At 40.7% G+C, this 24,726-nt stretch overlaps 1 protein-coding gene across 1 annotated transcript in view; it reads left to right on the forward strand.

Annotated features, from left to right (window-relative positions):
- The window catches only part of EEFSEC (eukaryotic elongation factor, selenocysteine-tRNA specific), a 130,448-nt gene that overhangs the window by 88,616 nt on the left and 17,106 nt on the right, over window positions 1–24,726 (forward strand). The gene's annotated exons all lie outside the window — the stretch shown is intronic.

The raw sequence follows: 24,726 nt of genomic DNA on the forward strand, positions 1-24,726 counted from the left end.
ACTTGCCTTCAAGCAAAAACTGCTTGATAAATGAGTTTTTGGAGATCTTGAGAGGTTTTTTTTACTGCTTGTGTCTCCTGGTTTTACGATATTGTATATTACTGTATTTTTCATCCTTGGTGAATTACAGCAAGGATTTATGCCTCCTTAGGTTAAAGCATGGGGAATGATGGGTGCTAGAGTTTATAAGTGTCATTACTGTTGTTTTTTTCTCCTTCTTTTAAGGTAGGAAAGTTGTTCTGAGCCTTTTCAAAAGCCAATAATAGGTGCTGCGTTTAACTCAGATTATGGGTTAAGATTTTAACGATACTAGGACTACTTTGTATTTCTGTAGTGTCTTCAGCCCCTTTGTCACTAGTTAATTCTCTGCCATCTTTAGGGAGATGAGCGAGATTACTTCTGTTGTACAAGTGGAGAAAAGAAATCATGATGTTGTATGACAGCAAACAATCGCATAGCGATTGATCTACAGAGAAAACTGAAGTTTCCTGATTTCTTGCTGAAGATGGACTATTTTCCGTTTAACTTAACGTTTGGTGCCACTGCGCTAATTTTAACCCTCAGCAAATTTCCTTTCTTCTTCCTATGACACGATAAGAATTTCTGACTAGACAAAAAAACCCTTCTGTATTCTATCCTAGCTGTAATTCAGTTTGTCACCAAATGCTAAACTTTGCGAACAGGTCCGAGAGCCTAATTAGCAAGCACAGTGCATATTTAAAGAAAGAAGTTGCACCAGATATATGTATGTTTTGCGTTTTCTATTATAGAAAAGCTTTTAAGCGTTCACTGACATAGGTACCTTAGGTAGGTGGTGAAATGATGTGTAAATGACCTTAACGCTGAAAAGTGTTCAAGCTGAAAATCAAGATTATATCTTTCTTAAAAAAGTAGCATTCTTAGTAGCTTTTATCTCCCAGAGGCAAAAATATGATGAAAGAGAAGAACAACAGGAGGATGGCATTTACGTTGCCACTTCCACATTTTGGTTGGAGGAAATAGTTCTTCATGGGATGGGGAGAAGCCTAATTAAGGAGCCTTTGTCACCGTTGCGGATGTAAGCAGGAGCTATAATTGCAAACCAGCAGTTACATTAAGAAAATTGTACACAGATTTAGAAAATTGCTTTTTGCTCTCTATATTGAGTTAGTGGGAAGAAATGATACCTTTCACCAAGGTGTTCATTATCTAATCTTGGTTATACTCTTCTGATGTTTTAACAGAAGACCGTGAAACAGAGGATCCTTTATAGTTTGTTCTTTCACTGAGAATAGTATGTAGTAGAATACTAGAATTCAATACCTCTCTAAGGTAGGTAGAATAATACAACTTAGTTTTCTTTAGTCTGGGTCAAATCTGGGTACTCTTGCTATCTGGAGAGAAAAGGCAACAACCTAAATCAGCTCAAGCTAATAGTATCAAAGTGTGGCTAGAGAGGCAAAAACCCACAGAATTTGGAAAGGCCTAAAAACCTGTGTCTTTAAGAGTTGCAGAGATTTGTGTGTAGGGGGAGGGCCATTGCTGTGATGCTGTTTAAGTCAACTGCAGTTCACATTCCTTTGTTAGGTCAGTGTTGCTTTTTTAATGTGTCTGCATCCTGTTTGTGGGGTTTTAGATTTTTTTTTTAAATTAAATTTAACTGATCAGACTCTTCTCTCCCTTCCCCCCCATGCTTCAGCCTTGCCTCCCTTTGTATAGTCTCTCTTACAGATTTATTTTGTGAAGAGCTCTAATTTTTCTGAAGTTATTTCCCTGCGATTCCTTCACAAATGTGTCGGGGAGTGGGAGGGAAGGGAAGGAAACGTGCAAGTTGAAAACTGCCTTGGACTGCCTTAGCCTGGCAGTCAGTCAGTCCTCTTGTATTTAAAACTAGCCTTAACCTCTGGAATTGGAATAGCTTGTTCGTGTAGTTAACCTGATGATAACTGAGGACTGGTTTTAGAAACAAACCTCTACATAGCAATAAAAATCAGGTAGAAGTATCAGAGGCTTGTGTCCTGACTACTTAAGGTAAGAGCAGACCACGGCACGTTGTAGAATGTTACCTGGTCCCGCTGGTGCCGACAGCCTCCAGCACTGTACCTGCTCACGCGAGCAAGTGTTGGGCTCCCCAAGTGCTGCTCCGTAATCACTTGGAAATGGCTTGTGTTTGTCTATAGATCACAGCCTGGGAACGTTATCTTATGTTGTCTGTGGGCTGGAAGTTGGCAGGCCTCAGGACTGGGAATGGCAGAACATGGATCTGTTTCTTATTCTGGCACTGCTTGTGTGCAGCAATAATTCAGATACTTCTCTCTGCTCTTCTGCTCTGTGAAATGGGGATAATTACTATCCATTCCGGGGGAGGGGGGAAATCTCTGATTTAGATTTATTCCAGACTTGGACCATTAATATTTCTTGAAAAGGCTTAATTATCTTTCTTTAGAGTACAAAGAACATATCTAGAGTATAGTATGCAATTGGAAGTTCCTCAGTCGCTGAAAGATGTCAGCAACTTGGAATAAATTCAGGGAAGAGCAGTAAGAATGCTGGAGAGGCTGAAGGGATTGATTTATGAGGGAAAAGATGAAAAGGAACGCCTGAAACTTGGCTAAATGATGTCTAAGTGGGAGATATGATTATCTGCAAGTATTTGAAGAACATAATGGAGAAGAATCCCTTAGGGTGGTCCAAGGATGTAGAAGTAAAGCTAATGACATGAAATAAAGCAAAGTGTGACTTGACTAGTGAAAGATGCTATTTAGCAGAGACTTCTTGCACTGCTAGATCATCTTTGCAGAGGAAGAAGGCATAGTTCCATTTTGAGAATACTCATGTAGTTTGCCCGGCCCTTTGCTAGTGCTTGTGTCAGGGTAAAAGGGACAGGCAGCAGGGTGGTGGGAAGTAGAAGGACAATGTATTTTTCATCTCGTTTCTGGTTTTGTGTTCAGGCACGCTTTTATTGCTTGAATGATGAGGTATAACCTACTTTCTAGACTATTTGCAGCAGCATCTAGTTAAAAAAAATAAAAAATTAAAGTATTTGCTGGCAGATCTGCTATTCTGTAGGGCTAGGTTGTGGAGCTGTTTGTGTTTTAACTGAGGAAAAAGTTTTGAGGCGTATTAATCGACAGGATGACGCTTACTTTCCAGACTGGTTGTATGATCAAATACATAAAAAGTGGGATGTAATCTCTAAACTCACGAGGGAGTTTTGCTTAGTTTAACAAGCTGCTTAAAAAACAAACAGGATTTGAAAGGCAATTTAAGCTACAGTGCTTTGTAAGTTATGCTGGTGTGTGTATGAGCAAGCGAGCCTACTGATGAAGTGCTTCTTGCTGAGGTGGGTGATATGTGGGAGCTGTTATAGCTGTAAATGGGAACACTGCATTATATAGTCAAGGTAAATGAGTGAAAATATTGTTCACCTTTGAAATCAAGAACAAGTTTGGGGAGGCAGGAACTGTATGTTTAAGTGTCTTATTCTCAAGAAGACAAAAGCTAACAATGGCAGTATTTGGAAAATGCTTATTTCAACACGCGTTGCACCTCGGAATGTCATGCCGGTTGACAAATGCAGAGGAGAGTTCAGTGAATCGTTTGAATAACTTAGTGCTAATTGTGGATTTTGTTTAACTGTCTCTCACCCAAGAATTGACCCTGTAAAATTCTGCTTGGTTTGCAAAATCATGATCTGTTGATGTGTCTCATGACATCTTTGAAAAGATTAGCTCTAGATATACCCATTTCATTGGTTTTGGCATGGTGCACTTGTCTTGTGCTTAATTATTGTAGAATGTAGTGACTTTTAAAAATCTAATTGGAGCATATGTGATATCTCAGGCATAGTTCACTTTACTGTCTGTGTCTACTGTCTAGTTGCTAGCAAAGTGTTTGTCCTCTCTGAGGCACTGCGGTGTGTTTGACTGCGATTCTTTTCTTCTCCTTTTGACTCGATACACTAAAAATTGCGATATGTGGGATGAGTTAAAAGCTACCTTATTTCTTAATGCAAAAGAAGCAGCGCGTGTCTAACACTCATAGCAGCTGAACACATTTCTGAATTGAGCAAATTTAAATGTAATAAGGCACACTTTTCATAAGAAGAGATACAAATGAGAATATTAGAATATGAGCTTTTTTTACTTTGCCGTTCCTTTTACCTGTACAGGATAATAGTAGTTTTAAGTTTTTTACAACAGGTGAAGACAAACTGGTTTGTGACCTTGTCAAAAAGTTGCCAGTAACTTTTTGCTGTGCGTTTATAAGTGTTATTGTATATGAAAGAGCAAGTCTGTTCCACTGCTTGTCGTGGTAGAGGGATTGAATGCGCCGTAAAAGTCTGTTCTGACGTAATAGCACGGATGTGCTCCCTAGTTCCGGGGACACAATGCCTCTGGGATCCTGCAGTGTTGGTCTAAGATGACATAAAGTGGTAAGAATTAACCAGTGTGCCTTATTCCTGAGAATCTCTCATTCTTATGGGTGAAATTAAGGGTAGAAATGCTGAATGTGTTTCCCCCATAGTGCATTGTGGAGATGGTGTGTCTGTGGTTTGGTGTTTTTATATTTCGTTGGATGGGATCCCACGTTGGCTTGCAAAGCGGTTAATGACATAGTAGGAAAGCTTTGATGCAAGAGCTGTGGGTGAACAGCACTACTCTGCATAATTTAAATTTCAGTTAAAAATTCTGAGTTTAAAAGTGGGATTCAAATCAGTTCTTTTTTAGCACTCCACTTAAGGAAGGCAGTCGAATAGAGGTTAAACAGTATGAGGGAAAATAGTTATGCAAAGATGGAAAAATGCAACAGGAAAATAATTCATGTACTGCATTGTTTTCTATAGTTCCCCCCTTCAGAAATATCTTAATTGTGTTCTTTTTTGATTTTTTTTTTTAAATTATTATTCAAGGGCTGTCTCGCTTTCTTCAGGTAGCTCTCAACACACCAGCGTAGCTGGCATCTGTGGAATATTAGTTACAGGGGTTTTTTTAAACAACTGAGACAAGCTTTAAATAGTTGACTGTAGATAAATGTCATATTCCCAACTTTGTACTTTGGAGGGCAGTCCTTACTGACATCAGTAGGAATGGGGCAGTCTAAACCTTTTTATTGCACTGAGAATAATTAAACATCCTGTCACTACGCAGCATACTTTTTTGTGGGAGATCCTGACATTTGGAATTCTTTGCTTGTGTTGCATTAAAATAGGATAATCTTCTTCTCTTAGGCCAAATGAAATTTAGGCACATTTATTGTCCATGTTTTGCCCAGCCTGGCTCCTTTTTCAATAAAAGAAAACAAAAAATTGTTGGCTGCAAGGGTCTGGTGGGTTGCCATCCCTGTCAGTATCAGGTGAGGCTGAGCAGGATTTCAGTCAAGAGGAAAAACAAAAGCCCAAGGGCAAAGAAATCTGTGTAGCTGTGTTTTATTTAAAAACTGGAGATTAGCTCTGCTTGTTCTTTCACAGTCTCTCTTCCCCTACCCTCTAAAACAAACAAAACCTAAAATCCTTAAGGGGTACTTCAAGCATAAATCTCCTTCTCTCCTTTTTGTGAAAGTTGGCTAGTGTAGCATGGACAGAGGCTGGGAGAGGATTGCTGCCAGGGAAGCATCGCTTCCCTGTATGATCCCCTCTTGAGCGGATTAAACTGTGGCGATGTGAAAGTCCTGGTGACCACATAGGAGTTTGTACTGCATTTATTCAAAAAGGTTGGCCTGAAGGAACCAAACCTACCTTTTAAGTGGTGACGTCCTGTAAGCCCATGTTGACCTTTGGAGCTGAATATCCAGATTTCTTGACCTTAGAGTGTTCTTTTTGTGGAATCAGAGTCAAGATTTGTGCACGTTCCTCCTGAATGAAAACAGAAGTCAAGGAAGTCTTAATTTATTAACTAGCTGGGGCTGCCTCATTCGTGTTAGTATCAGTAGATCCTGGTCTTGACTGTAATGGCAGAACTGCAGGACTAAGTCTCTAAACTTAGAGCCTTGAAGGGTGATGTGTTGATTGTGAGATTGGTTGATTGTAATGACAGAATTGCAGGACTAAGTCCTAAACTTAGAGCTTTGGAGGGTGACGTGTTGATGGTAGGATTGGTTTGAGGCAGCCGGTCATTGCACACTGGAGTAGATGGTGTGCCAGTGGGAGGTTAAGACTCTTCTTTGGATATCAGGTTGCCATTGGAGTGTCTGTTCAGCAGGTTGCTCTTCTAGGATCAGGCAGACGTGGATGATAAATATCAGGTAGCAGGTGACATAGCAGTGCTTGAGTGCTTCTGGGGAAGAAAAAGGTCCAGCTCTTGTGTAAGCCCTTGTGTTGGGTTTACACAGCAGTCTTCTGGGTAATTGAAAAGAATGAGATGAAGCCTTTTTTTTCCCCCTCCCAGACACCCTTCTTTATGTCTGTGCAAGAGGAGCTGCAGGGAAGCGCCACTAATGCGATGGAAGGACCATTGGTGGTCCTACGCCATGTGGTGTAGTCTGTGTTTCTTCCCTACTCATCACATACACCAATGACCATTGCACTCCCCTTGAAGCTATGGGTGGTCTTCAGGAAAAAGTCGTATTGCTGTCTGACCGATCGTTAGACAGTGGTAAAGAGCAATGTGTACTGAACCCTTCTTCCTACCCTGAATAGCAAAGCACTGTATACTTGCAATAGCGTGAGCTTAGCCTTAAAGCAAACCCAGCTTTAAATCTGGGCTTTGGCTTTTGTGTTCGTGCTTAGGTGATTATTTCTATTACTTCTACTCTGTAAAGCACGTTTTTGTGAGCTTTTTGTTTGTATTTTGAAAGCAGTTAAGGATGTAGGTGCTGCCTCAATCTAAAGAAAATTACTTTGAAAAGACAAAGAGTATTAAGGTGATGAAGTTAAGCATTTAAAACTCTGAAATATAAAAAAGAATATCTTAATTAGCTCTCAACTGTGCAGATGCATTTGGATACCAGCTTCAATTACATGATGGCATTCCCCACACTGACACACACGAGGAAAACATTGCTGTGTTGGGTCATGCTTCGTAGTTGACCTGTTGTCCTGTACTATTTTGTTCTCCTCATTGAGTAATCAGCTCCTTTATTTTTTGCACTTCATTGGAGTCCTGCTGTAAATATGAAATTAATTATTTGTGCTATTTAAGGAAAAAAATCCTATTAAGAAAAGAAAAAGAATTCCAGCAGATGGGGTTTGTCTGACCATAGCATGGGTATGTTTACTTTTACAGAACCTCTACCACTTGGGAGGGGGAAAAAAATCCACGAAACCCCCACCTGAAGATCACTTACATCTTCTTCTCTTAATAATAACTTCGAGTCTCCATCAAGCCCTGCTTCCCTCTCACTAGTTTCTGCTCGTGCTCTTACCTCTCTGCCATCTGCTCCTGGTCTTTATTCCAGTCTGGTACTGCCGCTGTTCCCCCTGCCCATCTTTCTTGATCTCCGAGATCTTATGCCAGTAACAGCTTATTTTGCCCTCCCAATATTTCTGCCAGCAGCTTCAGGCTGCTGTAGGGGTGTGCAGGGTAGAGGGGATTTGTTTCTGACCTGTGGACGCTGTGGTGGTGTTATATTATGAGCTCTCGAAAGGAAGGGCTGAAGGGTAAATCCAGTCCAGCTCTGTGCTCGAGATCTCTGCAGATGGAGGCTGTAGAGAATTTAACTGCCAAAATAGTCTTTTCCAAGTGCGTGCTAATTAACAGCTTCCTTTTTTCCTCCAAGAACAGCAATCGCTCTACTAGTATCCTAAAGTTAAGTTTCAGATCCCTGTTGTGAAACAGAAAGATGCTATAGTTAGAATTTGCTTATCTTAATTTGAGGATAAAATGTGGATCTGATAGTGTGGGGAGAGCTTGGGAGACTATTGTGGGTTTTTACAAGTATTTTGAAAACTGAACAGTTATTTCGGTTGGCAGTGACATTGGTAGTCAGCTGTCCAAAGTACTCACAATGGTAAGCTCCCAAAGAATGATTTTTCTTTTATTTAAAAAAAAAAAAAAAAATCTGTAAAGATTGTTTCTTTTCTTAGATAAACTCAGGTCATATATATAAGATTCTCCTAAGCCACAAGAGCTAGATACATAAATTAAACAAACTGAGATTTGCACTCAGTTGCATGTTTTTAGGATCTGGGATTTCAAAAGAAGTGCGCTTATCTTGAGATTTGTGGTAAAACTGAGAGCTGGTAGTGCTGCTGTGTATTATAACCTTACTTCTGTGTAGGGTCTCTTGTGGTCATAAGTCTTTTCAGTTAATCCAGGCTTTGTTATTTTGGGGGAATGTAGTTATTGTGGAAAGTCGCATTCCCTGGGAGAAAAATATCTTGCGTATTTAGGGCTGCTACTTTGCTGAATTTAGAATAATTACAACGGCCACTGTAAGCTGCTTGGACCCTATGGCACAGTCTCGACCACTGCTAGGACGTGTCTGTAATTGATGTGGCTGAGCAGGCTGCTCTGTTCTGAGCTCGTATTTGCCATTGCATCACCACCAACTTACCCGATGACCTTTTCCAAATTATCTAATATCTTTCGGCTTCATATTGCTGTTGTGTAAAGCACCCCTATCAGGCTGTCACAAGCCTTGCCTAACGGGCTTAGGAAGTTCTTTGTTAAATGGGGCTCTTTTACTGGAGGTTGCCTTTTTGAAGGGAAAAGGGGAGGGGGGAGAACCATGGTGGTGGATGGCAAAATTAAGTATTCAAAATGAGGAAATTAAGCAGTTTCTTTCCCCTATAAAAGTGATCCTACCCTATTTTGCATGCGTGATAGTTGCAAAGTTCCATAAACATACAACTGCAGAACAAAACTATATTAAAGTTTTAAAATTTTTGTTGCATTGTCATTTAGGGTTGGGGTTTTTTTTTCACTTTAAGTGGAGATGCCTTGTTACAGTCACTACAGACCAAATATCCTCTTCCTTACAGACCACATTCTGCATTTCACTTTGACTTCACTGGATTTATGCTGCTGAAATTGCAAACAGTTCGAATTGGGACATGGCGTGGAACAACATGATCACTCTTACTTTGATGAAATACTACAGAAGTTTAGTGTACTACACATCCTGCACACAAGAGCAGGATGCATGTGCTACCTTCCGTTTGGGTTTTTTGTTGTCTTTTTTAGGTGTTTCATTTTGCGAATTCAATACGCTCTTGCTGTAATTTCAAGTGTGAAAACATTCTTTTTTTTCTTGAGAAAGAATATAGCTAACAGTGGTGTTTGGTTTTTTTTTTACTATGTGTCTATACAGTTTGGCTGAGCAACCTTAGACCACCAAAAAAAAATAATCCTGTAATACCTTATCTCCTAGAGCAAATGGGAATATCCATTTTTTATTTAATTCGCATCTAATTCAACGTAAGAACCCTTATACTTCTCTCTACAGGTTTTGGGATGCTTTTAGTGTGTGCCTTGAAAAAAATACTGAAGGGACCAAGTACAGTTTCTTCTGAAGAGCAACAAAAGATATATGTCTGGTAAAAAATTCTGTCAGTTCACTGCTGCTCAGTTAAGTGCTGTCCTGGGAAGGAAAGGCCCTTTTTTTTGCTAAGGATTTAGTACAGCTCAATGTGAGGGATTCGGAGAATCCCTGTGGATTCAGTTACGGCACTGAACTGCCAAAATATGGTACTTTCAAAGGGATCTTTAAATGCTCCAAAAAAATGTGCTGGGGACTTGCATGTATTACGATTGCTGCCTCTACTTCTTCTTTAGATGTTTAAGGTGGAGTTTTATTTTGAAGGGCTACTCGTTTTGGTGAGAGATGACTGTGGTGGAGCGTGGGATTTCAGGGCGAGCTGTTCATGAGGATCTCGCTCTGTACTACTTCTAGTGGGCAGCTTTCTCCAAGGGCCCTCTTACTTTTTTTAAGTAGAGCAAGGAGGTGGAAGCCATGAGATCTAGATTGTGTTCCCAGCTCTGTAGTTTGTTTATACAATACCAAAGAAGGAATTATTTCCCTCATCTTTATTTCTGCTTTCTTGTGTGCAAAATGGGATGCTGCCATCTTTGAATGTTACAGTCCTCACTCATGGCTTTGCAGTATTTGGGTGGAAAATACTTATGTTCCAAACCTTTCCGTGATTTAACTTCGATCTTATTAAATGTCTCCACGAGGGTAGCTCATGCATTCAGATTGCCCTCTTGCAATGCAATTTCTCTCCCTTTCTGTAAACTGTTTGTGCTTATTTACTTGATTTTGATCGTTCATCCCTTGGGTCTTTCACCTTCCCTTTCCACCAGTGTTTTGTTCTGATATCTTTTTGAAGTCTGAGTAAAAACATACACCATGGGGGCTTCCTGGAGGCATAGAGCTTTGTGGTTTGCAAATTGTAGGCTATTTGAAGTATTGACTCACAACAGTGGCCAGTGCTTAGTGGGTATGAGAACTGTTGCGTGACAAGGACGTTAACCTTGAGAGGCTGATCTGTGTTTTGAGTTTGGGGACAAAAAAAAATAGTTCTTAATGGTGTACATTGATTTCAAGGAAGTCTGTGTAAAGCAGTTTTTGGTTTGTGTTTTCACAAAGGGATTTCAGTGTTTAATAAAGAATAGGAAATAACTGGAGCTTCAATAGACCTGTTTTGATAGGGAGGGGGTCTGCTCTAGCATGATTTTGTGTATTATTATACATAAGCAACAAAAGCATTTCCTGCCTGTAACTACAGTATTATTGCATTAAAAAAAAGCTACAGAAAATACTTTAAAAGTACTTAATACCTGGAATAAAAGTTATAGGTAAAATAGAGAAAACCATCATCCTGCTTAGAAAAGTCTTTCGTCTAATATTTGAGGTCATAACTTCAATCACAAGAATTCTGTACTGCATGCTTTTGTGCTGCGGGTTTTATCATGTTAGTTTTTTAAACCTCTGAGCCCTCAATTCCCTCCACCCCTTCCCCCTCATCCCCCCCAACTATTCCAGGTTAGGGAATTAAGACAATTTGGTAATTCAGAGAACATGTTCTTCCCTGTTCCAACTGCTGAGCTACCTAGTTTCATTTTTCCGATGTCTTACCCTAATCTCTCTCTACTCTTCTCTCCCCACTCAATTCTGTCTCTGTTTGGCCATTTACTTTTTCTTACTCCTACAGCCCCTTCCTCTGCCAACCATCCTTGCCCACACAACCCTGCGCAGCCTCAGCTGCTTTTTGGGTTTTTTTAAATAAAGTAAATACATTAACACGTACAGAACCCTGAACCACGAAAATGGACCTGTGCCATCCCTTCAGTTACTTTGTCGTTTCATCCTAAACCGTCTCTTTGTATGTAAGTGAAGAGCATTGTTTGTATGGTACAGTCTTTTGCTGTGCACCTGAGGATTTTTAATTCAGGACATGGTTTTGCTGCCAGGTATGTATTTACTTCTGAATGCGCTTGTTTACCTTCTCAGTTTTCTGTCTGTGAAAGAAGAATAACATTCCCTCTTTCTGATGTGACGGGTTAGTGTATGGATGTGTTAGGCAAGGGACGGTTTGCCTGCGTGTTCCTAAAGTATCAGCTCATCAGGATTGGTGTTATAACATGAATACAACAGGAAGAATATGTATTTGTTTTCTTTATGATTGCAATGAATTGTCTTTTCAAGCTAGCACAATGGTAACGTGGGCTGTGCCAAGCAGCGTGTGCCAGGTAACGCTACAGGCACGAGAGAAAGACGACATTTTCAAGGACTGAAAATGTGCTCAAGAATGCAAGTTCCTGCTGACGGGAGCAGGCTATATATCATGAACTGAGGATTTTCTTTTCATGGCTCGTTACAATCGACTGTTCTCACAAGTACCTCCTCAGAAGATGTACGAAGATTATCGTCCCTCTGGAGTTCATGTGGAAACTGATGCCTGGTTCCCCAATCCCTGACTTTTTTCCCTAGTTTTTCTTCATGTTTTCCTTGTTATGCTTTTAGTGAGTAGTCTGAGGACATAATGTAATTGGTTTTAGTTGTGTTTTTTATTTTTCTGTCTTGAAATCATGCACATTCAGAGGCAAGATCGACTTACTCAGTAAATTACCAGCATTTTTATTTTTTACTTTAAGTGAAACTTCAACTTGGGTTTAATAACCCAGGCTCTGTCTTCAGTTTCTCTTCCTTTTAAAAGAAGTTGAATATTTTAAGAACCCTTTTCCATTGACTAAGCCACATGAAGGCCAAATAGACATGAAAGTTTTTGGAGAAAATCCTAAAATATGTATATCTCTTAATAGTTGCCAAGTGATTCCTATGAAAAATCAAATTAATTTCTCACACCTGTGAAAACAGAATTACTTGACTATTTCTGTCCAGTTGATCATTGTGCATTTCACTAGTGTTTACTCTTAAATATATGATTAGGTTTCAGAGTAAATGTATGCTGGAGCGAAAGCAGGAGTGATTCTCATTTAGAACTTGTTTCTTATAAGCACAGGAAAAAAAAAATTATTTGGCATTTGGAAAAAATTATAGGTAGATTAACAACAGATTTTAAACGTCTTTATTAAAGCTCAATCTTACAGAAAATATACTGATACTTGTAAGGAGACTGCTGTAGAATTTTGCAAATTAGTTTGGTTGAATTGCCTTACTTTCTCTAATTTTCATAAAGAAAGGATGGATTTGTAATATACTCAAATGGGTGCTTTTAGGATGATTAAGGAGAGAGAGAAATCCTGTAAACATGGGATAAGGGTCTGTGATGTTCAGAATCTGAAGTTTCCTGGTTTTGCTTGCTGATGGTTGGGAATCTGCTGTTAGAGACCTGTTGATTCTCTCTACTTAAAGCTTTTTACTCTTATATTGGATGTGGCTTTGATTTCAGAAGACACATTCGCGTGGATTACACATATAATAAGTGGAAGCATGTTATGGATTCCCTGCTACTTTCCTTGAACCAGGTAGTTAGAATTGGTCTGGGATGGAAGAGGAGGAGAGGAAAAGACCAGCTGTAAGCAAATTGATAGAGGGTATTTCAGTCCACCCCTGCCGATTATTTCTAATTGAAGTTGTCTGAGCCAGCCTTAATACAATTTAGTTATCGCCAGCCAGAAGGATTTTATTTATGGAACGGGGCCTGGTGGAACTTCCTCCGACCCCGGAGAAGCTGTGAACGGCAGAGAGCTGATCAAGCAGGCATGCCTGGCTAGCGTATGCATTTCTTTAATAAGGCAGGGATTGATGTCTTTTGCAGTTCAGGGGTTAGGTAAACAGCAGTCCCTTGGTTCAAGGCTCTCCATGTTCAGTTGTTTGTTTATACGGATCTCAGAAGGTTAGCTTAGCCTTCTTGACATCCCAGGGGAGCCTTCCTGACCATGGTATAACCTCATCTGCTCCAAAGTTGCTCAGGAGGCGTCGCATCCCTTTTTAAGGAAAGGTACTGGCTGGGTGGCGTGTCTGCAGCCCGTACCTAGTCTCTAGGAAAGGTGGGCGCAGTCAGAGCGGTCGGAACATTGGGTCTGTCTTCAGTAACTCATAAATAATTTGCACGTGTACTAGATGTAATTAATTGCTGCGCTTCTATTCTCAGACTTGACGTTTGCACACAAAGATGGCTACTACATGTAACTTAGGCTCTTACTGAATTGCAGTTTTGAAAAATCAGTGGCAGACGTGACTAATTTCACCAGAACTTTGAGGTTAAGTCTTACTAATTTGTGCTTCTATTGAATGGCAGTGGTAGTCCATTAAATTGAATAGGATAAACCCTGAATAAATAAGTAGCCATGTTAATAATTTTTATTTCAAAAGTAGCGATGGCTACATGTTGAACAATACTGTGAGTTAGAACATGTCTCGTGAGGTTCATTTCCATGGCTATCGTATCCCAGCCTTCCTCCTCCACAGAGGCTGGTGACGGGCACGTGAGAAAGGAACGGTGCAAATTCATCTGGGTCTTGTTGCAATGTAGTTCTGATGAGCGGAGTTGTTCTGGAATTTGAGGATGGCTTTGCTCAGGGTTAGAAGTGTGCTTTATCACGCGTGTGACTGGCTGCTTCTAAAATGTGACATGTTATGAAGTTTGCTTAAATCCCAGAATTTGTTGAATTAGTTCTTGCTGATTTGATGTCTGGCGATTTGTACTTCATTTTTCTGCAGCACCTCCGGTCTGTAGCCATGCAGACCCAAACAGACATTAATAAGGTAGCCGCACGCCTACATCACAGCTTGTGGAATATCCTTGCATACAGAGGGGGGAAACTGAGGCCCAGATGTGGGCTGTGAATTGCCGCTGGACACTTGTGAGAGTGCGAAGACCTGTACTGACCCCTCCTGTCTTGTAACCCCCAGCATCTTGCTGCTTGACCTGCGCTACCGTAGTTCTGTTGGGATAGGTTTGTACCAGTCCTAGAGCTTTTCAGGAAACCTGAACTTTGTCCGATGGTCTCAAATAGGACAGTGCTAGTGAAGTATCCTGTCCTGTAAAAATCCATGTGGGTGGCATCCCAGCTGAAAGGTGAGGTGTTCAGAGGGGGAGGCCGCTTCCATGCTGGCTGAGGTTTCACAGTGCCAAAATATGAACATCTTGTCGCTTTTAAATAATGTGTGGGGTCTGACTTCAATGTTGGGTTTCGTATTTAATCAGTATTAATATGATAACAGGAATGTGACAACTGAAGCGAACACAAAGAGATTATCTTCTTAGCCAAATGCATCCATTAGCTAGGAAACAGAGGTTTCTATTAAATGAAGCAGACAGATGGGCTATTGGAGGTGACTGAGAACGGGAGGGGGCTAAGAGGTGAAAGTTGAGGTTTAGAAAATCTCTGTAAAAATAAAAACAAACCATCCATCTCAATGGTTGGCGTTTTACCCTCCCGTTGCACTTTAGGGATGGTGCTCCGATTCCTATCGAGAACATTATGCTGAAACTTAATCTAACAGAGCGCTCACTCCTGCCAAACTCTGGCTCAGCAACTGCTCCGCTCCCCCAGAAAGAAATGGCCAACGAGGCTTCAAATACAGGACAGTGTTGTGCCATCTTCAGGGAGACTGCTGCTTTGAGATCCCGGGGGAAGGCAGATTGGATCTTGTCCCTCTAGTCTTTTTTTTTTTTTTTCCCTTTTTGGTAGAGAAGTGTGTTGGGGAAACAAAATCATGTTACAGCATTTCAGAGCAGTCGTAAAGTAAACTATTTGTCTGTATGTCTGTCTGTATGTGAGTCCCCATCTAATAACTGTTGCAACAATGTTTATAACCAGTGTTTGAAACCAAGATTATAATAGTATAAATAATTTTAGGTAAAGCAGATAACAAGAAGAAGATAACATAATTAAAAGAATTTTACAAGATGGACAATTCACTAAGATAGATGGAGTAACACAATGCATTTCAAAAAAAAATCTGTAACAATGCAAACATGACACTGGTGACAGGAAACATCTGTCTTGCCACCCAGCCCCTGGACTGGCCACAGCCTCACATCTGCACCGCTGGCTGTGGGGGAGTCGCGCGTGCTCCGGGGCACGCGTGGGCGTCAGACCCACAGCCCGAAGAGTGGGTGGCTCGGTTCTGCCCCAAGGTTGGGGTATTTTTGTTTGGGGGTTTTGTGTTGGTTTTAAGTCTATATATGGTTTTACTTGGGGGGGGGAAGCTTAAAGGAGCTACGTAGGGTGGCGTGGCCTAGGAGGAGTGGAATAACTGAACAAATTGAAGTTCATTTTTCTGAAAGTTGTTCCTAATAGCCAGGCCTGATTATTGTGGAGGCAATTCTGCATGCGAGCAGTGAGGGTCTGGTTGGCTGCAGACAGTTTTTCCATTTGTCACTGGCTCTTAGCTTCCATCCCATTTTGATTTTGCTGCCTGTGATTATTCCCCCCGTGGATTTTGCGGAAGGTGCCAAGCTTCCTTTGGTCAGGCTTTGTGTGGAGTTTTAGATTTGGCGATGGTGGGGAGATAGGAAAGGAAAAAATGTATGGCAGGAGGGAGAAGCAGCATCCCTCTTCTGTCTGGAATTTCCAGGCTTCACACAGTTTCATAAATGAATTTTATGTTCTTTTACTTAAATTCACTGCCTTTGCATGACTTCAGCGTGATTTTCCTCTTAAGCCTTAAGTGTTAATAAAAATGGGACGCGTGGAAGTCCAAAGTGGACTTTTCTTGTCCCTTTACGCTTGGCCCACTGTCCATCTCTGTAAGCCAGCGCCAAATTACCAATGACCGGTTCATTTGAGGAGCACAAACAGTATGTTCTTATGACCTCGGGATCCAAGATGCTTTTAGAAATATGAACTTTAAAACCAGATTGGTTTTGTATTTCCCCATGGTGTCCCTTATTTATGTATACTGATTTTTTTTTTTTCCCCTTCCCCAGCAGGTGACAGCTAACAGGGAGGAGAAAAAGATCTTGGAGAAAACAGGTAGAGGCAGGTGATGGCTTAGAGACGCCCATCTCCTGCGGTAGCGGAGGGAAGGCTGTGGCAGGACCCGTTCCCCAGCAGCAGTGGAGGAAGAGACTTCTTGAGGGTGTGCAGGAGACGCGGAGCCATTTCTCAGGCTGCCCTGTCATTCCTGCTTGGGAACCTGACACATGGGCCTGCTTTCTTGCATGTGTTGTTTTTTAGGAGGGAGGGAGGTGACTGAGTGGCTAGCCCCTTGACAGGGCAGTTTTAAAACATTCATAAAACTTTTATTGGGCTACCACCCTTCCAGATAAATATTTTCTGAGTTTATGGGCTTATTTTAAGGATTGAAGCTTAATAGCAGCTTTGTAGCCCTATCCATCCCCAAAATAGCCTTTTGGCAAACCCCATCTCTGGAGGCTGCCATGCTTTTCTAGGTCTTTGGAGTTTCTTTATGGCTAAGTTATTACCCTTTTGCCTTTTTCCAGCTTTGTATGACTAAATGGGACCAACTGTTAAAGGAGTCTTTCCCCTTCCCCCAGCCTTGCTGAGAGCTGAAAGCCGATCCAGGGTACCGTATTTGGTCATCATGAAAGGAGAAAGATTGCAGTAGTTATAAACTTATTTCCTTTATTAAATGGGGTTTGTTAGACCTGTTTTATTTGTGTCTCAATTACCAATCTTTTCTTAATGCTGCATGTGATTTTAAGACGGTACAGGCTGGTGGCATTTCAGACATCTACTGGCACTTTTCAGGCACTTCTTCAATGTGCTTCCACAAATATAAAAGCTTTACAGCGCGTCTCAGCATTAAGTGGTGAAACCAGTGGGCTTGCGGCCAAGGCTGTACAAAGGAATGCTGTATGGAGTGCTCGGAGGAGTACGGAGCTGCAGCTTGAACATCCATGCCTTTTGATCTCACTGCGGTGTGTCCAAAGAGGTTTCATGAATTTCAGTGCAGCTCAACACTGACCCAAGACAACGTATGCATTTTGGGCTGCTCTTGGGAGTGCCGTGTACGATTATGTGTTCCAGGTCCTGAAAAGCGAATGTTTCTAGCACCTGGAACACTTCTCCACGTTACCGGCTCTTTGTATCCCAGTGCCGTTGCTGATCTCCCCTCTTTTCTTATCAGATGTAGTTGTAATATTTAGAAGGAAAATGTTCTAGTTCTTTTTTTTCATTTGCTTAGCTGTATGTTATGACACTACTTTTGATCCTGAACAGCAAACTTCTGTCATATGGGATTGTATATGGCATCTTTTGTCTCATCCCAAGTGTTTCGGCAGGGTGAGGCTTTTTCTGCGCAGTGCACAGATTGCAGGAACCACTTTTGCAGTATGGGTGAGTGCTGCGCCTCGGACATGCTCGGAAAAGAGAGCGTGGGGTAGGAAACAACTTCAAGGTTGGATTCAGAGGTTCTTGTGAAAGACTAGACTGTAGAAGTGACTAAGATAAAATAGGAGCTTCCAGACAACAGAAGAGACTAGAATAAACTGTAACTCCCTTAACAGGGTCACTTGGTCCTGACAGATTTTAAAAACAACCAACCCCACTTGCTTTATTTTGGGTAAGGTTGGCAAATCTTACATAGTTGGGGAACTCCCTTTTCCAGACCAGTCATAGTTCAGCAATACATTTGCTGGTTTGTTTTTTTTCCCCTAAAAATAGAAATATCTATTTTGGTACAAAACAATACCCTGAGACTTTTGTTTCTATATTTCCATGACTTCTGTTTTTTATGTCAGCACATCTTGGGACTTGTCCTAAAAATGGAGCTGATATAATAATCATGGCTTTCTGGACATCTAGTTCCTCATGCCTCGTAATCATTTAATTTGTTGCTTAGATGAGGAAACTATTTACTTTTGCAGGACTTTTTCTGCAAACAGTACGCTGATAATTAAAGAAAAAGAACATAGGAGTGACAGAAGTAATATATTCAGTGTAAGAATGAATTCAAACAGCTTAGATGCTTAAAGAACTCACCACGATCTGTGCCTGTCTCAGTACAGGGTAGATTGGTTAAGGCATGGCTTTTTGCAGAAGGCTGTTGAGCTCTGGCAACGTGCGTGTTACATGCAGAGTTCTTGTCTGGCATCGTTCTGGGTAAAGCTGGACAGTTTGAATTTTTGTACATTCATACGTGAATTTTATTGCTATATTCATTACGTAAGTATGAGTATAATGGATAGTAATGGTTTCAAATCTTTTTCCCTGAAATTTCATCGTGATAGTCTTCCTGCTAGTGACTGAATGTTTCACAGGCAGATGGAGTTTATGCTTTTCTACCCCGGTGAAGGAAGGTATCACCTCTATTCCAAAGACATGGAACAGAGATCTAGAGAGATTAAATAAGTTGCCAGCACGTTTATGGCAGCGCAGTGAAGAGAACTCTAGAGTTTTTGTTTACCACCAATATAAGACCATCTCCTGGAGCTTTTGCAGTGCGTTTGATTTTAGGTTATCAGGTCAGCCAGGAGCCTGTTGTTATTGACTTTTTTTTTAAATTGCTTTTCATAGTGGTGTGTTTTGATACATTGTGTTCATTCTTGGATGGGGATTAATCTTCAGAAGAAAGCCGGTGGCTACCTAATTTCCAGGAGCTGTAAAACAGTCTGGAAAGGTAATTGTTCAGGAAATATCTCAGACTGAGATGTTCCCTGGATGATCTAATGATTCTCCTTAATTTCTAGCATTTTATAGTTGTAAGGACACAGAAAGATCAAGTTTTTAGCAAATACATCTCTTTTTCACACTTCCCTTCTGGTACCTTGTGAACATCATGTTGCGACAAGACTTTCCCCATTTCAAAGCACTTGGTACACATCGGTGTGCCTGCCGCAGCGAGAGGCTGTGACTGGCAAAGTTCCACAAGCCGTTCTCCGTTGCCCTTCGTGACGTTCTGTCTTTGGCTGTATAAGGTGAGGGCTCCTTATAGAACTGTACTAAGGAAGATGTTCTGTAAACTATGTCCTTTCTTTCTAAGTTTTAATGCAATGGAAGTAGGAGCTGTTGGCTTGCGTCATATGCCATTTTATATGAATCCTTTTTTCAGTTAAGTTTTAAAGAAAAAAGAAAAGCTAGCATCAGGATTTTATCCTTCTTGTCAACAATTTTGGAGGAAAATATTGGGATAGTGAATGTACGTATTCCAGAGGATCTTATAGACTCTTTCCCAAAATAACAGACAAAAGGTAGAAAATTTCAATCTGAATCATGGAAGAAACAGATGCAGATAGCTGTTAATTACTTTATTAAGATACTGTGGGTGCAAACCAGCCATAATGAGGGTGCAGGTACAGAAATTGGTAGTAGACATTATTCTTAATTTTCTAGAAAATATAAAGAATTTAGAGAGCTGGGGGTTTTTTGTTGTGTGTGGTTTTTTTTTTTTACCAGCAACCTTGGAAGACCCACAGCCTGGGCAAGCTGAGAGGTACTTCTGATTCTTATTTGACTTTTGAACTCTGTATCTACATTTTCTTTTGTTGTGGCTTAAATTTCACATGGATCAAAAGTTAATGCTTCTTAAGGATGTAATTTACATTTGTGATTCTTCTTGATGGGTGGATCAAGCACTGTGGTTTTGATGGGAAAATATGAACTGCAGACATGAATTCATGCTCTGGAAGCAGAAATGGTGGAACAATGAACAAATACAGCTTTAGGGGGGAAAAAAATACACTTCTCGAGTTTTGTTGTAAAATAATTAGCCTTCTGTGGTAGACATGGAGACCATAGAAAAAGGACAGGAGCAGCTCAGTTGCCTGTGATTTGACTTAAAGTTTATGACCTTGACTAATGTGCCTGCTCAACAGCACTTAACAAAAGCATATTTGATGAAATGTTAAACTCATTAATTACATCTCCAAGAAAAGCCTTTTTTTTTAAATTTGTAAAATCAGAAATAAATCAAAATCTTCAGACCTCTGTGGAGTTGTTTAAACATGAAATTAATAGGAACAGGCTGTTTCATCAACGATGATACTTTGTAAACTTAATAAATAATATGTAACTTCAGATTAAAAAAGGGCTGTGTATTTCAAGGTATTGTATAAAGAGATATAGCATTATTAACCCCATTTTGTAAGCGGGGAAGCTGGGACAGAAGTGAAATAATACCGTGAACTGATAGAAGCCAAACAAGCATATCTCCCTAGATCTAGGTTTCTTAATTTCCAATCCAAATGTCTATCCGTGAGGGCTATAATACCTCAAGAGCAAGTTGTATTACAATTCTGGGGCTTCTGTAAGGCAGTATTTGTTCCTCCATTTTCCTTGGTATGGGCAACAGTTACGGGTTCAATTACGTTCTGATTTCAACCATTGAATGTCTAGAGTTACTCCCGATTTAGACGTACAAAACAGGTAGAATCCAGTTTACTTATGAGAGAAGAAATGTGCTGTCCCTGCTACACACAGCAGCAAGTGCTGGTATCCCTTGCATGGCATCAGAGAGTCTATTCTTTTTTATTGCTCAGTGAGTTTTTATTTGTCTGCTTTAGTAATACATTGGAATGATTATTTATTATTTTGTTTGTTTTAAAGCAGTTGGGTACTACTGTGTTGAAACTAAAATAGGAAGCGTTTCCTTTGACTGTTGCACTAGATGTTGTGATTACTGTATAACAATGCAAGTAAAACTTTTGTTTTCTTGGGGGGCTTTTACCTTTATTTTTCACCTTTTAGGGGATCAGATTGGATGCTAATGCAACGTATAAAACATTTCTGATGACAACTAGAAATTTCCCTGGAAAGCTGGATGGGTGTTTAGGTCACCGGAAAGTTTGAAATGCATAATGGCTCTGAACATTAACTTTTTACTTTGTGTCCCTGGAACTTTTGAAGAGAGGCTTGCATTTTTTTGGCATTGGTCAAGTAGTCTGGTCTCCATAGACTTGCCGTCTGTAGTGTCTTTGTGCTAAGCGTTCCCCCTGGGGCACCATCTTATGTTTTAATTTGCAGTTTCAGTTGCTGATGTATGGGCTCTTCTGTTAAATAACTTTTATTTTTGATGCCATTATGCCTACATACTTTACTTGATTTGTGTTGCATACAAAGCGTTTTCCCCCCCGTTGTGTTTGGAACTCCTTTGTAATAGAGTTACTGTCGTGTAATTCTGACTGAAAGGTACAACTTTATCAACATACACAAAGTGCTTGTTTTGAAAATCCAGGTTTCCCACTCATTATGAACTATTTATCCATTATGTGTGCTGGGTTTTATAGTTTAAATAAAACAAACCACTGTTCCATACGTGCTGCATGTTAGGAATTATTAAAGATTCACTGGTATGTAGAGCACTTAGTGCTGTGAACACAAGTGAAGAGCTTCTGTAAACAATTGATTCAAGATCTCAAAGTAACACAAGTGCCGAGAAAACTATTGCACTCAACGCTACTGTCACATTTCTGTGGATTAATGAGTCGCTGTTTGTTATCTCGGTGATAGTGACTGTCTGAATGCTCAAACCCCATCACAAATGTGCTATAAATTCATAACCTTCGATCTCTCTTTAAATCCCAGTGAAGATGTTCTGTCGTGCATATGATGTGCCCAGGAATATATTCGCAGTTATCGGAGCTCAGCTGATAGGCGCTAACTTGCTTCTGTGTCTGAGCTGTAAAATGACAAATGGTTGAAAAATATATCCTTGGTTGAAAAATATACCCTTTGTGCCAAGATCAGGGATTTCTGCCTGCAATTGTAGAGTGCTTTAGAGCAATTCAAGAAAATTATTCAGATGTCGGCTGCAGAATACGTTAATTCTTCTGAGCTCTGACTATTCTACCAGTCTGTGACTATACTTTTGTCACTGGTACTCATAAACTTACTGTGCTCCGCAGTTCCCAGGCTCCTTACGCTTTCTAGTCTTCCTGCCTCTCTTACTTCACCCCTGCTTCACTCGCAATTTTAGTCATGAAAAACACTATAAAAGTGAAGATAATCCTCTGGCCGTCGTATCTTTTACTTAGGTGTATCTGTGGTAGGCTTGTTAGTGACGTTAATGCAGTCAAGCTTGCAGATTTGGTGGTTGTACTTTCTGTGAAGTGCGTTGAATCTATTCTATCTAAATAGGTAGTATTGCAATTAACAGATTCTTTCATTCATGTGTCCTTTTGAAATAATGCCAAAAAAACTCCAGAAGCTTACTGAATTTTGAGATGCAGACTGGCCACGTTTGGCTTGGGAAGGCTGAGCGCTCAGGCAGTGCGCGCATCGCTCCGATGTATACTGGATAATGTTTCGGTATTTAAAAATACGCACTGTGTTCTGCGTGCAAAGCCGTGCGCGTAAACGCTCGCACACTGTGTATGTTGTGGCTGCACATCTTCAGCTTGTGTGGTATGATGTACACACTCATGTGCACGCCCACACACTAAACCTTTGCAGGTCAAAAAGTGAGGATAAACTTTTGAACCCAGCTGCTTCCAAATTAAGTACATGTGCAGGGACCACCAGAGCTGGGGTTACTCTATTCCAGAAAAGTGCCGGACACTGACACCCACGTATTGTACTGCAGGAGACTTGGTGTTCTTCCCTCAGAGCCTGAAGGATGATGCCTTGAAAACACACTGTCCTCTTTGCCCTTTCCTTGTCACCAGAAAGGACAGGCAGCAGTTTGGTGACTTCTCCCTTCGTTATGGAAATGGGACTGATACAGTAATCAGGATGCCACATATGGAGCTTTTTAAATTACTGCTCTTCAGTCTTTTGTTAGCCTTCATTATTCCTGAATATTATTTTTTTTCAAGTCATAAAAATGACATTTTTAATATGTAGAATTAAAAAAGGGCAATATGAAGAATACGTTTTTGTCAATAAGCTTTTACCTTTTAAACCAGTTATCTTAGTTTCTGCTCTAGGTATTTTAATTGAAGATTACTGTTAAAGAGTATACAAATTTAGGTAAGTGTATATTTGGAATAGTAAAATAGGACCGAATAAAAGGTGGGAATAGTGGCCTGTCCATTATAATTTTAGATTGCAGAGCACAAACACTCAGACTTCATTAGAAGTCAGCACAGCTGACCAAGAGGTTCTTCTAATGGTAAGGCTTTTTTTGTTTGGTTGATTTATTTTGTCCCACTAAAATTCACTAAAAGTATACTTTGGGGTTGCAAGTTGAGCAGCTCTCATCTGGGTGTTTTATTTCTGCTGTCCTTTTTAACAAAACATTGTTAGGTTGAAGACGATGCATGTCAATATGAAACAGAATCCTAGAAGTAGTTGCTATATACTTCTCCCTTCTGACTTACTGCAGAAATGCTCTTGGTGTGCTCGTTGCTCAGGATCTTTTTGCCCTGGTTCGTTCCTGTTTGCAAACTGATCATTTTTCTTGCACCTAGAGCAGAACTCTGGTACCGCGCGGGTTGTCTTAAGTATGTGCGTTTAAGACATGGAGGCCTATTTTTTTTGTTTGAGAGGGAGTTGAAGATGCTGCTTCATTCTAACCACCCGCACGTCTCTTGGGCAAACTACCTGGTTTCCTTCCAAAGAGTTAGGCTGTTATCTTCCCCATAGTATCGCATATTTCTTCCAAAGGATAAAAGGATGGCTGTCCTGAGGAAAATCTTGTTAAGACTTATTGTTTAAACCTATTTGGAAGGGAGTGCATCCGGTAGATTTTGTAGAGACTCAGATTTTTCTTTCTCCGCAGGGTTTTTACTACAGCTTGAATTTTAGCAGTGTAAGTATTAATGTAAACTTACTGTAGATCCATAGCCTTGATGAACTGCGTGTAAAGCAAACAGTTTTATATGAATTCCCTCATCATCAGTATGCAGGATGAGGGAATGCTGCTGCTTCCATTTTGATCTGCAAAGGCTGAAATAGCTTAACGAAGCGGCGGGGTGGTGTTGGCCTATGAAGCTGCCCTGCCGCATGCTTCCTCGCTGGACCGCTTCCCCATGCGTTGCCTGAGGCAGCCCTACGCTGTGCTGCTGTCTGCAGGGCATGGAGATCTTCAAAAGGAGAATGTGACCTAATATTGGTGTGCTGCAGGCTTCCTTCTCCTCCGGTGTCTGCTGGTGAGGAAGGAAAGAACCTGGATAAGATAAGACCTCAGCCTTGACTTAATGTGGTATAATAGTCCCTACGTTGCTAGCTTTGCACAGGCAAAATGGTTATCAGCTAGGGCTGTGTCCTTTATCTGTGATACTTTCCCAGTCCTTCCCTTTTCTTGGGTTTGTCTGATTGTTTCTCGTTGTTTTCTCCCTCCTTGTAAGGAGGGAGGGTTTGAACCACAGATTTGCCATGATTCGGCTGCGAAATCAGTAACAGCTGTTGGAATTGTAAATGGCTGCTTGGTTGCTGGGACAGAACCTGCAGTTGATCAGCTCTGCCCTGAGCAGTAAGTGGAGACATCAGGACCACGGAGGCTATCTAGAGAGTAAGGGTGGAGGAATTAAAACCCTGAGGCAGGGGTCTAAAT

The sequence above is a fragment of the Ciconia boyciana genome, chromosome 11 (assembly GCF_034638445.1).
Source record: "Ciconia boyciana chromosome 11, ASM3463844v1, whole genome shotgun sequence".
NCBI classification, from domain to species: Eukaryota; Metazoa; Chordata; class Aves; order Ciconiiformes; family Ciconiidae; genus Ciconia; species Ciconia boyciana.